The sequence below is a fragment of the Trachemys scripta genome, chromosome 5 (assembly GCF_013100865.1).
Source record: "Trachemys scripta elegans isolate TJP31775 chromosome 5, CAS_Tse_1.0, whole genome shotgun sequence".
NCBI lineage: Eukaryota > Metazoa > Chordata > Testudines > Emydidae > Trachemys > Trachemys scripta.
The window spans coordinates 102,255,034-102,268,582 of record NC_048302.1 but is presented as its reverse complement, the minus strand read 5'-3'; the positions used below and the strand labels follow the sequence as shown (position 1 = coordinate 102,268,582).

General features: G+C 43.1%; 1 long non-coding RNA gene across 1 annotated transcript in view; it reads right to left on the bottom strand.

Moving 5' to 3' along the window:
* LOC117878160 overlaps positions 1 to 11,840 on the bottom strand; it is a 39,290-nt gene extending 27,450 nt beyond the window's left edge. The window contains exons 1-4 of the long non-coding RNA XR_004645906.1: positions 11,732 to 11,840; positions 6,784 to 6,907; positions 4,773 to 4,841; positions 1,667 to 1,821 (exon numbers count right to left, since the gene is read on the bottom strand). This is a non-coding gene — a long non-coding RNA (uncharacterized LOC117878160). The remainder of the gene's footprint in view (positions 1 to 1,666; positions 1,822 to 4,772; positions 4,842 to 6,783; positions 6,908 to 11,731) is intronic.
* Positions 11,841 to 13,549: the final 1,709 nt, after the last annotated feature.

Sequence of the window (13,549 nt, the reverse complement as noted above, 5' to 3'; positions counted from 1 at the left end):
CGAATGCCAGGTGCCCCAGAGGGAGTGAACCTAACAGGCAATGATCAAGTGATCTCTCTCCTGCCATCCATCTCCATCCTCTGACAGACAGAGGCTAGGGACACCATTCCTTACCCATCCTGGCTAATAGCCATTAATGGACTTAACCACCATGAATTTATCCAGTTCTCTTTTAAACTCTGTTATAGTCCTAGCCTTCACAACCTTTTCAGGTAACACTTTTGGGACTCAACAGAACTGTACATGATCTCCAAATTGGTGAGGTAATGGAACTGAACTAATAGAGAAGAGAGAGAAAAAGAACTGTTACCCTGTGCCAAAGACTCTGTTTGTGAGTTCTGTATACTACTGATTCATCTTTACTGAAGACTTTGTGAAGGTATTATGCAGAAGAGATGACACAGGGGCAGCTTTCTGGTGAGAGGGCAGCAGCTGTATTAGGTGGTGGAACCTCAGGACCAGGCCAAGCAACCCTTTTCCTATTGGCTGGAGGCAAGTCTGCTTGAGCACACTTCAAGACTCTGGGACTACACTGTCCACTGACACCACACTCTAAGCGGTGTTAGTGGAAGGGACGGGGAATAATGTAAAAGGAACATTTGCTTGTGAGACAGTCACACAGCTGATGGGGAACTAAGTTTAAGGACTTTTGCCAAAACACTTTAGTGTGCGGGGTTACTTATTATTTATAGAAACATATTCCTGATTTCTTGTGGTGATGTTTATCCCATATTGATGCTGTGTTCCTTTGCCCCTAATGAAGATTTCCCTCCATGTTATACACAGACTCATTGCTTATGAATGGGTAAATATTGTCTGTTTAGGGCACCCAGGGAAAGTATTTACTTTTTCCCAGGTTATTTGGTCAGGGCTCAAGCTGGTGGCGTTTGTTGGTTTTAAGAGCCTTTGCTGCTACCACCAACACCTAGCAAAAGGGTTATAAATACAAACTCTTGGTAACCCAAAATAAACTCACATACAAAATCCCCATTAAAATTAAGCTATTCACTTTCCTTCAGCTCTTTTTCCTATGGGTCTTTCTCTCCCCATGCCCTTTTCATTTCAGGTCTATCAAGCTCAATGTTATCAGAGCTACTTATTCTTGCACTGGTTCAGGGTGGCAACACTAAATAGCTTGGGTTTGTTAGAGTGGTGCAGTGAGTCCATACACATCACTCGTTCTGATTTTTAATGAAGTCTAATTGTTTTGCATTTCCCAGATGGCAGAACCATCGTTCTCACAGAGTCCATCTGAAAGTTCTCTTCTGTTAAAATATATTTTAAAATTACTGTATTGTATTCAATGTGCTCTGCCTATTTTAAGAGCATTGTTGAAACTGAACTGAGAGTTAGCTTAGGTGGTGTTAGACGTATTTTCTTTGGGGAAGGGAAATGAAAGGTGCTGCAGGGGGTGAACGCAGCATTATGGGATGGAGTTGGGAGGACCAGGTGCAATTCTGCAGCTGTAATGCCTGTTGTTCCTATATTGCATGAGTGTGCAGTGAACCAGTACAGGCTCCAGGAAGATGATCTCACAGTGGTACTGCCAATGCCTGTGGAGTGTCAACAGCATTTTTGTGTGTGGACATGTGTGTCAGTCCTCAGCTGCAGTCAAAATACACTTAGCTTAACTGGGTGGAAAGGCTCAAAGAAGGATTCATCTCACCTTTGCATATCAGTGATCCTGGGGCTGGCAGGGTACCATCCTGACCACCATCATAATTTAGGACACCCTCAAGGATGCTGCAAATTATATCCAACAGCCAGGGATGTTCCAACAGCCAGGGATAGCTGGAGCACAGATGGAATGGTGCCAAGGACCTGGTACAAAGATTCATTGCAGATGTTGAAACCTGCAATGACTTTTATTTCTAGTGTAAATAGTCTCCTGGTGTATTCCTTTTCTCCTACTCCAATACCCACCCTCTGCCAGCCTCTTTCAATGTGCTGTACCTTTTGCCTCCTCCTCTTTGTTTCAGTCTCTTTCATTTTTTTGTTTGAGCCCCCCACCCTTCTTTTTGTGTATGTGTGTGGGGGGGCTGTCTTTGAGGATCCGCATTTAGTTCCTCCCCCACTTCTACATCCCACAACACTGTAATCCTCCCACTGATAGAGAATGGCTAGATCTGGCTCCTTTCATAAACTGTCAATTACTAGTAGTTCAGCTGGCCAGAAGGGGTGTCTAGAGAACAATGTTTCCCCTTACTGGGTAAGTGTACCCCACAGAGTTCCTAGCCCCTGCTCATTCAGGGAATGAGGGAGTGAAACAAGTTGTGCAGTTTCACCTCCTTTTGTCACTCTTTTTCCCTTGTTCATTTGCTTCCTCCTACTCCCCCAGGATTGCATCTGTGCTGCTATTTCTGAGCATAGCCCTTCCCAGATCCTAGTAGGAGTAGCTACAGATTGAAACTGATGCAATTCTTGTCGATCTCAGTATAATCCTTTGCTGGGAAAGTGCTAGGTGGTATAGGCCAGACACATGTGATGCTTTGCCAGCTACAGTGTCTGGTGAGAATTTAAAAACCACCACAGTACTCTCCCATCAGCAGTGGAGGATTGTACTGTGTATTTCCCCAGGAACAGCAGCAGAGTGAAATTGCTGAACCATCAGTTGCTTTCTGCTCTTACTGATTCTGGCTAAGCACTAAGAGCGGGAGCTGCGGTGTAATTTTCCAAGAGAAGTATTAATAAGACAATATGAGAGTAGGTAATGAGGAAAATATGAGATTTAAACCTCTTTATAAACTGGACTGTCTTTAAATAGAATATTCTTCAAGTCTACTGCGAGGCATTAGAAGGTTTTAAAGTCTTGCAACCATAGTCATTAAACACATTAAAGTGCAAGAAGGTCTCATGATTTTATAAGACATTTTTAACATTTATAACAAGTTGGCTCTAGAATGCCTTTAAAATAGAATTTGGTAGTTTTTCTAAAGACTGGAGGGCTCTACTTAGAGACAGAAGAGAGGGAACAAGGCCTTCTCAAGAGGGAGCAGGATATCATAATCCAATGGGCTTGTTGCTTACTATAAATGTACAGCAAATCTGACAGGTTGGTATCTCCCACATTCTTATTTAAAATGGAAATGTGTCCTGTTTTAGGCATCTATGATTTTTCAATGTACAGAGGTCTCAATTCTTGATAAACCAACTGTGAGAGCAGGGTGTTTTTAGAAACTGTAGTTTTCAGTCAGTAACTGGAATCTGAACATTTTACAAGGGGGGTCAAGAGTAGCAATTGAAAAGCTTTTTTTCCTCAGAAAGAATTAAGGATTCTTTTAAAGCAGTGTTTTCTGACTGGTTAGTCCCAGGTCTAATCTAGAAGTCAGAGTTTTTCTAGTCAGCGACTTAGGTCTCACAGAGAACCTGAGTTATGATTTTAATGGGACTACTTGCATGGTCAATAAGACCTACTCACATGAGAAAAGGTTTGCAGGTTCAGAACTTTAACTTTCAACTTGCCCGAAGAAAAGTAAAGATGCTTGCACCCTTGAGTAGGCTCAAGATGGAGGGTAGAAGCAGATTACCCCTACTTACTAGTTAAAAACAAAGTTGTTTATAATGAGTTACTGAGCATATATTAAAAGTAAATATTCTAGTCAGATTCCAGTTGCTGAATGACTACAAACTGGAGAGCTCTAAAAGAAGATAATGAAGGAAGTATAGTCTAGGTTCAGCTACCCAGTCCCTACATTTGTAGTACCCAGGCCTCATCCCTCACCCTACTAAACAATCCATACAACCTGCAGCAAACTCTAGTACCCTACTATTTAATCTCCCACACAGCACTCCCTCAACCTTCCACCCAGCATCTCTCCACCTTCAGCATTGCTCACCCCTCAGCATGGAGTACTGTGGAATCCCAGCATGGAGATTCCAGTGGAATCCCAACAGCACCACCTAGGTCCCCATGGCTTAGTATAATATACTAAATGCAGCAGTTGCTACCCACCACCCTCCATCCATCAGCACCACAGTGTTGTTTCTTGCTGTTACCACATCCAGCAAAGGATTGTTGGGTGCAGCCACAAAGAACAGTGATAGTGGAGTCATGGCCAAAACAATAGCTCATTTTGGGAGAAGATTGGACATCCCTGGGCCAGAGTGAAAAGTGCAATAGCTCTTCCATTCCAGTGTTCTCAGTATTCCTATCCCACTCTTGTCTTTGTGCCTTTCTCTATACAGTACCCTTTGCTTGAAATTAACTTCATGCTCTGGTCTGCCACACCACTATCGTCATCTTCCCACTCCCTCCTCCAAATCACACTTCTTCTGTGAAGCCTATAAACCGTAGGCATTCCCCTTAAGTTAAAAGTGTATAAAACACCAAAATCCTTGGTAACCTCTATCCCCTGTACGTCACCTATTAAAGCTCATTGGATTTCCTCTATTTCCCCCTCCTCCAGTCCTTGTAGCCACAATTGAATCTCAGTTTAGATTTTATACCCTTTAGGGCAGGGGTTCTGTCTTTCATCTGTCTATTAAGCACTATGGACTGTAAGCTACATAAATAATTACAAACACAAAAATACATTAAAAGATGCCCAGTCATCCTTAATTCTGGTATATCTTTTGAGTGATTGACTTTGCAATAATAATGTTCTTTTAACATAGTTTTATGTGGAAGCGCCTAGGTTTTTTTTTAAAAAACATACTGAAAAAAACAGAAATTCTATCATATGTCATCATATTGATATCCATGTTTATCATCAACAGTGCTGGAAACTTTAGATCCACCACACAGATCTCTGCTATTTGAACTAATGGCGTACCTGACAGCAATAGTGGGTCATCATCCAAATGGAGAGTAGCACTTTTCCAGTGGGTTTCACAAATGTTTGCTGACAGACAAGAAATGGTAAAATTAAGGAATTGTTGGTTTCATTCCAGACTGTGGAGGTTAGTGAGCTCTAGTGGGCAGAGTCTTCTGTCTGTTCCTACCACCATAACCTCTTCTGCCCCCTCCCTCACAAACTGTCCTTATCCCAGTCTCTCTTCCCCTAATTTCTGGTCCCAGAACTATTCTTGAACCCTACCTGGTCCCAGTCACCACCTCACAGGCTTCTCATCCCAGTTTCTCATGCCCAGTAAGTCCTAGTCTCTCATCACATTCCCATTTCCTATTTCCATGCCCAGCCATCCCCAATTTTCCCCATCCTGGCTTCAATATATCTCTTTCCCGCTCCGTGGCCTCCAGACATCTCCCCTCACCTGTTTCCCTCCCTCCACTGGCTTTCAGTCCCAACCTTCCTCACTGGGCTCCTTGTTTTCCCCTTCCCCAGCTACTTCACCCTTTATCCAATCACTCCCAGTTCTTTCCCTGCACACTGGCTCCTCAAGTTCTTTCCCTGCCCCCTAGTTCTTATTCAGTCTCCTCACCCAGACAGTCTCAATCTCCCCTCAGGCTCCACGTCCAACCTGTCTCCCCCCACATGTGACTTCCAATCCCCCCTATTCCCAGTTCCCAGTCTTAGTGTCCTTGTCCAACCAGTCTCAGTCTCCTCACCCACAACTCCCAGCTCCAATTTCCCTATCCCCCACAGCCAGCCTCTGTCCCAGTCTCATCCCCCAGACTCCTTGTCCCAACCTACTCTTCCCATGTCCTCCTCCTCGTCTTTTGTCCCCTCTTCATTCAGATCAGGAAATTAGGCAGCTTCCTCATCTGTGCTGCCTGAGCCCAGATGAGGGAGGGAATGGGGGGTGTAATTGAGTGTACAGGAGAGACAGACTCTCTTCTCACAGTTTAGGTCCCTGAACCCAACCCCGCTTGCCACATGTCAGAACTACAATTGCAGAGAAAGTCCTTATCAGCTCCGGAATGGGCTGACCCACTGTGGATAGAATCTTTGGGGAATATAGCTACTAAAATCTAAGACTTCTCTACAGAGCATGTGTAAACTGAGATTTTTCAAAGACTTATAAATTTGTCACATTTGGATGGATTTTCAAGACACACCCTTTTATGTTAAATAATTGAGAATGGAACCTCCTTCTCTCACTCACACAATCATGTCTTGGACTAATTTCCATCTTGGTTCTTCTCTTGCCTTAGCATGAAAACCTGTGCATCTTCTCTGTGCATTCAGCCTCATCCTTTCTGCTAATGACCCCTCCCTCCTTGTTTTAGTTGATCTTTTGCCATTTTGGATAATTCTGTCCTCCTGAAATGCCACAGCTATGCATCTTTCTCTCCTCCCTTCCCTTCTATTTCAACCTACCTAATCACTGACATTCTCTAGAGGTATTACTTCCCTTTTGCCAAGACCCCTCTTCTTTTGGTCCTGAAGTTGCCTTCTGTCTACCTAACATCTCTCTGCTTGTGAAGCACTTAGTTGTGAAAGTAATGGATACTGCATACGGTAGGTAGATACTCTCAGCGAATGCACATCTTGGGTCTTAGTCAATGGACAATGATGCTACCAGGGCAATGGGCTGGCTTTATAAAGGCATGCTTTAAGCAAATAAATGCCATCCCTATGGAAAAATCATAAAGTTATGTTTATACGCCAAATGATTTAATTTTATTTATTTTATTAAAATTAACTTCATTTATTGTTTTCAGGCTTGTGATTGTGATCATCCTGCAAGTTTTGTCTATCGTTCACTCATTGTGGGCCTGGTGCAAAGCCCTTTGAAGTCAATGGAAAGACTTCCACTGACTTGCATAGGCTTTGAATCAGACCCCAAATCCTTATGTATCAACTAGCTGCTGCGATCTCCCTATTTTTTTACATTGCATTTCTCCTTTCTTCATGATCTTACAAGGCAAAGAGAGGTGTACACCTTTGGTTGCTCTATGTGTTCTTGAAAGCACATAGATTGCAGTTATATCCTGCCTGGTCCTGGACGATTTTTAATTTGTTGAAGAGCAGCTCACACAATGAACACAGGAAGATATGTCAGCCTTCTATCAGAAAAAGAAAAATGTGTAAACTTATCAGTAAGTATCTCTCTTCCTCGAGATATATTGTAGGTCATAAACATTATATATAGTATTTATTACCGTTAAAGTGCACTATAAATGTAACTGAGGGATGAGTCCCAGAAAATTTGGAAACAAGTTAACAGAGAGTTAAACCAGTCGTTTTAAAGTGGGTGCACCTGTGCAGGGGAAAGAGGGAAGGAGGAATGGAGATAGTAGGGGACTCATTCAAGGATTTTTTTTGTACATTTACAATCCACCCAGCATAGGGGCAATGTATAACTCCCCCATGGGCCCTCCCTTTTGGCTCTGATCCATAATGATCCCATAATTGGAGTTTTGGTAGCAGGGGGAACACCTCCCAGAGCTGCAGGGGCAGCAGCCTTCGGCCTCATTCTTTCCCAAGAGCAGCAGCAGTGACTCTCTCACACTCGTGGAGAGGCAAAAGTGGCAGTTGAGGGGCCCAGTACTTACCTCTGTAGCCAGAGTGTATCTATCGGGCGAGTGAGATGGACCTGCTGCACTTTTTTCTTGACATACACAGAATCCTATTTCAGGGTGCTATTAGCAGGGCCCCTCACTACTTTTGGGTGTAGTTTATACCCCACTGATATAAATGAGGAAGTTCACCCCTCAGAGCTATTGTATTTATTGTCTGCAGACTTTGGCAGATGTCACTATATCATTTACACTGAGATCATTTTTTCAAACTTTTCTTCTTAACCACAATGGCTAGAAATTTACTTCATTTCAAATTAAAGCTGAGGTTCTGATCAATTCACAGGCATAGGTCTATAGTGCTTTATGCTTTAATCAGGCCTTGAATAGGGGCAGAACCAGGGTCCCTGCCTCTCTCTCTCTCTCCTGTCCTTACATACCTGTTAATAGCCAGTGCCATCAGGTGCGTTGCCCTTGCTCTCCCTATTGTATGCAGTCACATTCTGATTAGGGCCAAATACAGGAGTAAGGTCAGGACCTTACTCTCCCTTATTCCACTGCATGGCTAAACAAGGGCTGTGACAATCTAGTCCTTAATGGTTCTAATGTTGGAGTTCCCATATGAACAGTGAAGCAGAATATAGGGTTGTAAGACACATAGTAAAGTAGTTTTGATCACTGAAGACCGCAGCCAAGCTGTCTAAGAAGCAATTAACAATTTGGCCTTACTTTAACCTTTTTCTCTTGTTGTCATATTTGCTCTCCTAATTTACAGCAAGAAAAGTATGTTTATATTTCCCTTACTTCAGCAGGAGAGCAATAATTACTTTTGACAGGTGAACTACAATATTTTTATAAAGAGAAAGCGAAGGGAGACCCCTAAAGTTCCCAAATAAGTAAGGGAAAATAGGTGTAGGCCTAAAAATAACTTATTAAGAGCACAGCCAATAACAGATATTGAAGAGACCATTCACGGGAGAGTGGAGCTCCAGCAAACATAATATATAAATTGGTTGTCTGTAACAGCATTAGAATTTTAAAACCAAAGCCACCCCCCACCCCCACCCCGCAGAGATGCTATATTTTTTTTGATATTTTTTCTTCTATCCAGCAGGCAACAGACACAGTGGATTCAGGCAGACATGCCAAATCTTTTGCTGCCATCCTGAATTATATTGATCATAAATTAGGCACTGCATGGGATGCAACAGGACATCAGACAAGAAGTTTTATGATATGCTAGTCTAATTTGAAACAAACAAAACAAAAACTTAAACTCACAGCAAAACTATTTGCAGCCTCTCAAGAAGACAATAAAATTATGGAATACAAAACTGAAAGCTTTGTGATGCACATTTCTGTCACCTACTTAAAAAGATATTCCAAATGTTGAATAATGCTAGTAAATTGAATGGTTATTAGTTCTTGTGAAAATCCACATTCTAAAAAAACTGACAATATAAGGCATAATATATCTACTTACAAATAAGGAAACTCCTTTGACTGCTATAAATGCCATGCAAATCATTACATGATCAAGTAATTTTGAAACTTTAATATTCATTTCTGACTGATAACATCACTATCATAGCAACATAGGACAGATTATATCATCAAAGGACCTACATTATCTAAGTTCATTCCAAAAATGACAGCAACACTATGAAGTATTCCTATGGTAGTGGTATTAGCATATATGCAAACTGTTCCCATTTATTATTTTTATGAAAAAATTATCTTTTTTCATTCTGTTTCTCCAAAATTATATGTTAGTCTCCGGTATTTTATTTAAATCCTACCCTGTTTATCTCCTTGATATGTCCTTATGATCTATTTCATATGTAGAGTACTAATAATTCTGAAATCTCTTCCAGTTTTGACATGGAGATACTTATAGGTTTGCATCTCTCTAATTTGTCCTCTTCATGCCCTTTTCCTATAACTTATTTTGGATTTCCAGGAATGGAAATGTAGTTTAATTAAAAATAAGAATATAAAATTATGGGCCAAATTCAGCCCTTGCAACTCCAGTGAAGTCAGTGGGTTGCATATGAAGTGTAAATCAAGGCAAAATCTGGTCCACTATGTAAACCCATTTACAGTATTAAAAAAAAAAAAAAAAAGCTTTTACGAATGCCCTTAGATTTTAAAGAAAATCTACCTATATTTCTTGCAGCCTAGCTAAACGAATTAGACTTCCCTTTTTTTCAAATAATAGGCAAATTTCACTGTCTCTCTATGGATGGCATTTTAAAACCAATACTATATGGAAAGATTTTTATTTAAAAAATTATCTTCAGGCTAAATCACTGTGATTTGTAAAGAATAATAATATGAACTGTCAAAATCTTGCTAAACACAAATAGACTGCGAAACCACTTTTTGCTAAATGTTATTCTAAATCTCAAAGCAACCTCTATAAATCTGAAATTCAGAAAGGGCAATGGGATCATCCCTGGATGAAAACCATTTTTTATTCCTTTTAATGAGACAAGTTCAAATTTTGTCCTAGGGATGTAAAGTTTTAATTAAACACTTACACAGTTTAACTACAGCTACCCATTCTCTGTTGCAAACAGCCAACTATTATTGTTCTATCTAGTAATATTTTTTTAGCCCTAGTCTTTCCAGAGTATAAGAAACAACAGTACAGAATTGTCTGGTTTAAACAAGCTGCTTTATGTTTGGCTAGTGCCCAATTAAATAACCAAGAAAGCAAGCAATTATAAACTGTTTAAAAGGAAATCGCTGGTTTCCTTATTTAAATTCTTAAGTTTTTACAGCCTATCACAAAGGCTATTATTGCAATGAATAATTTAATCACTCTGGTCTATTACATGTCATTATACTGAAAACATGGTTTCAAGGCTGTGAAAGACACCGGCAAGTGTCAGCACTTGTTCCAGCCCAACCCAACTACGCTCCTAGTATATTCACTTTAACAAACTAAGGAAGCTTTGGAAGCGGGAGAGGGTGTTGCAGGAAGGGAGCTGGGAGATCAGGACAAAAAGGAAAAAAATCAGCAAGACACTGTTAAAAGACGAAAGGTCAACACAGCTTAGGTGCTGTTTTGGTGTCATTTCATCTGTTTGTCCCTTGGTGGAGTTCTTGAGTCAGTTTCTCCTTTCCCGTCAAATCGCTTTAACTGCTTTATATTTTTTCCCTAGAATTGGCTATCATGTTTACTGTATTTAACCTTTTCCTTATATTATTGTGAATATGCCACCTCCTTTCAGTGAAAACCCACCTGAGATTCTGCCTACAGGACCTACTTTATTTTCCGGGTACTGCCTCTCCTCCCCCCACTTTTTTTTTTTTTTTGGTCACTCTTTTCTTCGAGACTGGACTCCATTGCGAATACTAAATGATATTTTCAGTGTGACATCGACATTCCCAACTGCAAAAAATAAATTGTGCGGGGGGAGGGGGAGGAGGAGAATAGCCAACTCCAGCGGAGAGTTGGTAGGCACAAAAGATGAAATCGGGGTCCGCCGAGAAATTGAAATAAGCTAAAGGTTCATTATATTTGCATATTTACCAAAGGACTTTAACTATTCTAATCAACAGATACAATTACACAATCTGTAAGCTACCGAACAGGGAATCCTGGAGCTGCAGGGGAGAGGAGAGAAAAACCCAGTGATGGATTTAAAAGGATTTCCCGTGCATAATAAAGGCTAGACATGTCAGATGGACGTTAGTCCCCACACAAGCTGCCATCTCACCAGTATGATAAGATGTTCCCTTTAAAGACACAAGCTCTCAGTTCAGAGTAGCAGCTGTGTTAGTCTGTATCCGCAAAAAGAACAGGAGTACTTGTGGCACCTTAGAGACTAACAAATTTATTAGAGCATAAGCTTTCGTGGGCTGCAGCCCACGAAAGCTTATGCTCTAATAAATTTGTTAAGCTCTCATTTGCTTCTTTTAGTGCTGGTCCCCAGCATCTTGGGCTATGTTATTAATTGCAGCCCATGACACGTGCGATCCCACTTCCCTAGACCCAACCTCCAAATGTGTCGTGGCGGGGGGCTCCCTCGCTCATCAGTCTTGGCCAAAGGGGCAAATCTCCACCGCCTGAACTAACCGGGCTTGGTCCTGCTGAGAGTGAAGCAGTGGCCAGAGGTGGTGGGGACCTAACGCTACCGAGCTGGGGTACAAGGCGGGGAGCTGAAGCAAGGGGCTGCGATTTCGCTCTCCCCCCAGACAAACGGGCAGCACACACAACGTGGACCCGACTTCCTTCTCCTCCCCCCGTAGCCAGGGCACGAAGCCCAAAGGCAGCGCTGCCCATCCACCATGCAGAGCACGTCAGACCCATTTCCCACGCCGCCCGCCCGCCTAGGAGAGAGAGGGGGTGGGGGGGGCTGTTACCTCTGCTCCGAAAGAGGAACCAATCCGCTGTGAAGGACGCTGCGCTCCCGAGCAGACAAGCATTGCACACTCAGAGGCATTGCACGTGAAGAGGGAGGAGAAAGCATGGGGGGATAATACACGGTGTGTGTGTGCGCGCGCGCGCTCATGGGGCAGGTTGCAACAGGGCAAGAGAAAGAACCCGCTTATTCGTTTGAAACAGGCTCCCCAGCAAACAAGACCGCGGGAGCAGTGTGCTCATGAGACAGGGGAGCTCTGAAGACAGATGCGGGGGGAGGGAGGGGCTGTGCTGTGCAAATGTTTCCACACACAGGAAGCCGAGTAAAGTTTATGGCGAGGAGGTTAAAAGCTTTTTCGCCTCACCCCTCCCACAAGGGAACGCATTAAGTTTTCCGTTGAAAAGCACGGAGGGAGGCAGCGGCGGGAGCGAGGGATGGAAATGTGTAGCATGTGCAGGGACCAGTGCAATGCAGCAGCATGCCGCCGGTATTCCTGTTGGCATGGCGGGATTAGTGCGGACAAGATTCCTCCTCCCGGACAGCGAGGGGGAATTTCGAGACAGTCAAGTTGTTTGGCAAATATAATGGGGATTTCGTATTAATCCCACTTAACCCTATGCGAAGATGCCGAGCTCCTGGAGCCCCCCTCCTGCAGCCCGGACTGCGGCGGTGAGCACTGAGCCTGCGCCAAGCTGGGCTTTCTAGCTGATGCTGCAGATATAAAGCTGAGCGGCTCCTGGCATCAGCGCAGGAGGAGGAGGAGTCCCAGAGCTGGGCCAGCCAGTGAGCGACGCAGGATCTGTAACATCCACCTACACAGGAGAAAGAGTCCTCTCCAGCCCTGGCACGGCAGGGAGTGCGGAACACTCAGGCACTCATTCCCCAGCTCACACTCCGCAGATACACATACTGCCTCCGTGGGTGCCTACAGTTCGCACAGGCAAGAGGTGGAAACCTTGCTTTCTCCTCCCCACATGAAATAGACAGCAAGCTAGACTCATTGTGATCATTGCTCTGAATCATCTGAGCACATCCGGCTGCTTTAGCACAATGTGTCATCAGTATAAAGAAAGACGTTTGGGCATATTTGTCTTCATGTTTTTATTTAAAAATAAATACCTCTGGGGTTTGTTCTCCTGAACGTGTGTGCAGGTGAGTGACTGGGAAAGCGGGATTCCCCACTGCCTGCCCCATGCATGCCCTGGTCTGTCCTCTCCCACCAGCCTGAGTCTCCCTCGCTGCTCTGTTGAATGCGAATGGAAGGGACAGGTCTGAGAGCCAGACATCAACCAAAAGAGCAGAGGCATGCAAATGCCATGGGCAATTAAGTGGCACAAAGTCAAAAGAAGGAGAAAGTGAACTAGGGACGCAAGAATAAGCAAAGTTGTGTCGATGTCTTTCACATTAAAGTTGATTTCTTACTTACCCAGGTAGGTGACACTACGTTTTAGCAATCACTGAAGCAGCAAGTTCCTATTCAGAAATAAATCTATTACTTCTACTTACATGTGTTTATTCTCCTGACCCTCCCCCACCCTTCCCACACACATTCTCTCTTTCTCTGAGGGTCCATTTCCCCAAGAAACACACAGATGCCGTTGAAGATGTGCATTCAAATCATTGAAAGAGGCACAATAAAGACAAACCCCCCAGCACTGGGGAACAGACCAGCGAAAGCCTGAGATCTCTAACGCACTCCCCATTCCTCCCTGGAGTTTGATCCTCTTACAGTCACTGCAGCCCATCATCTGTCTAGAAAAGCACCAGCGGACAGAAAAGGTGCGAATCTATGCAAAATGAGTTGTTTGACCAACATGAT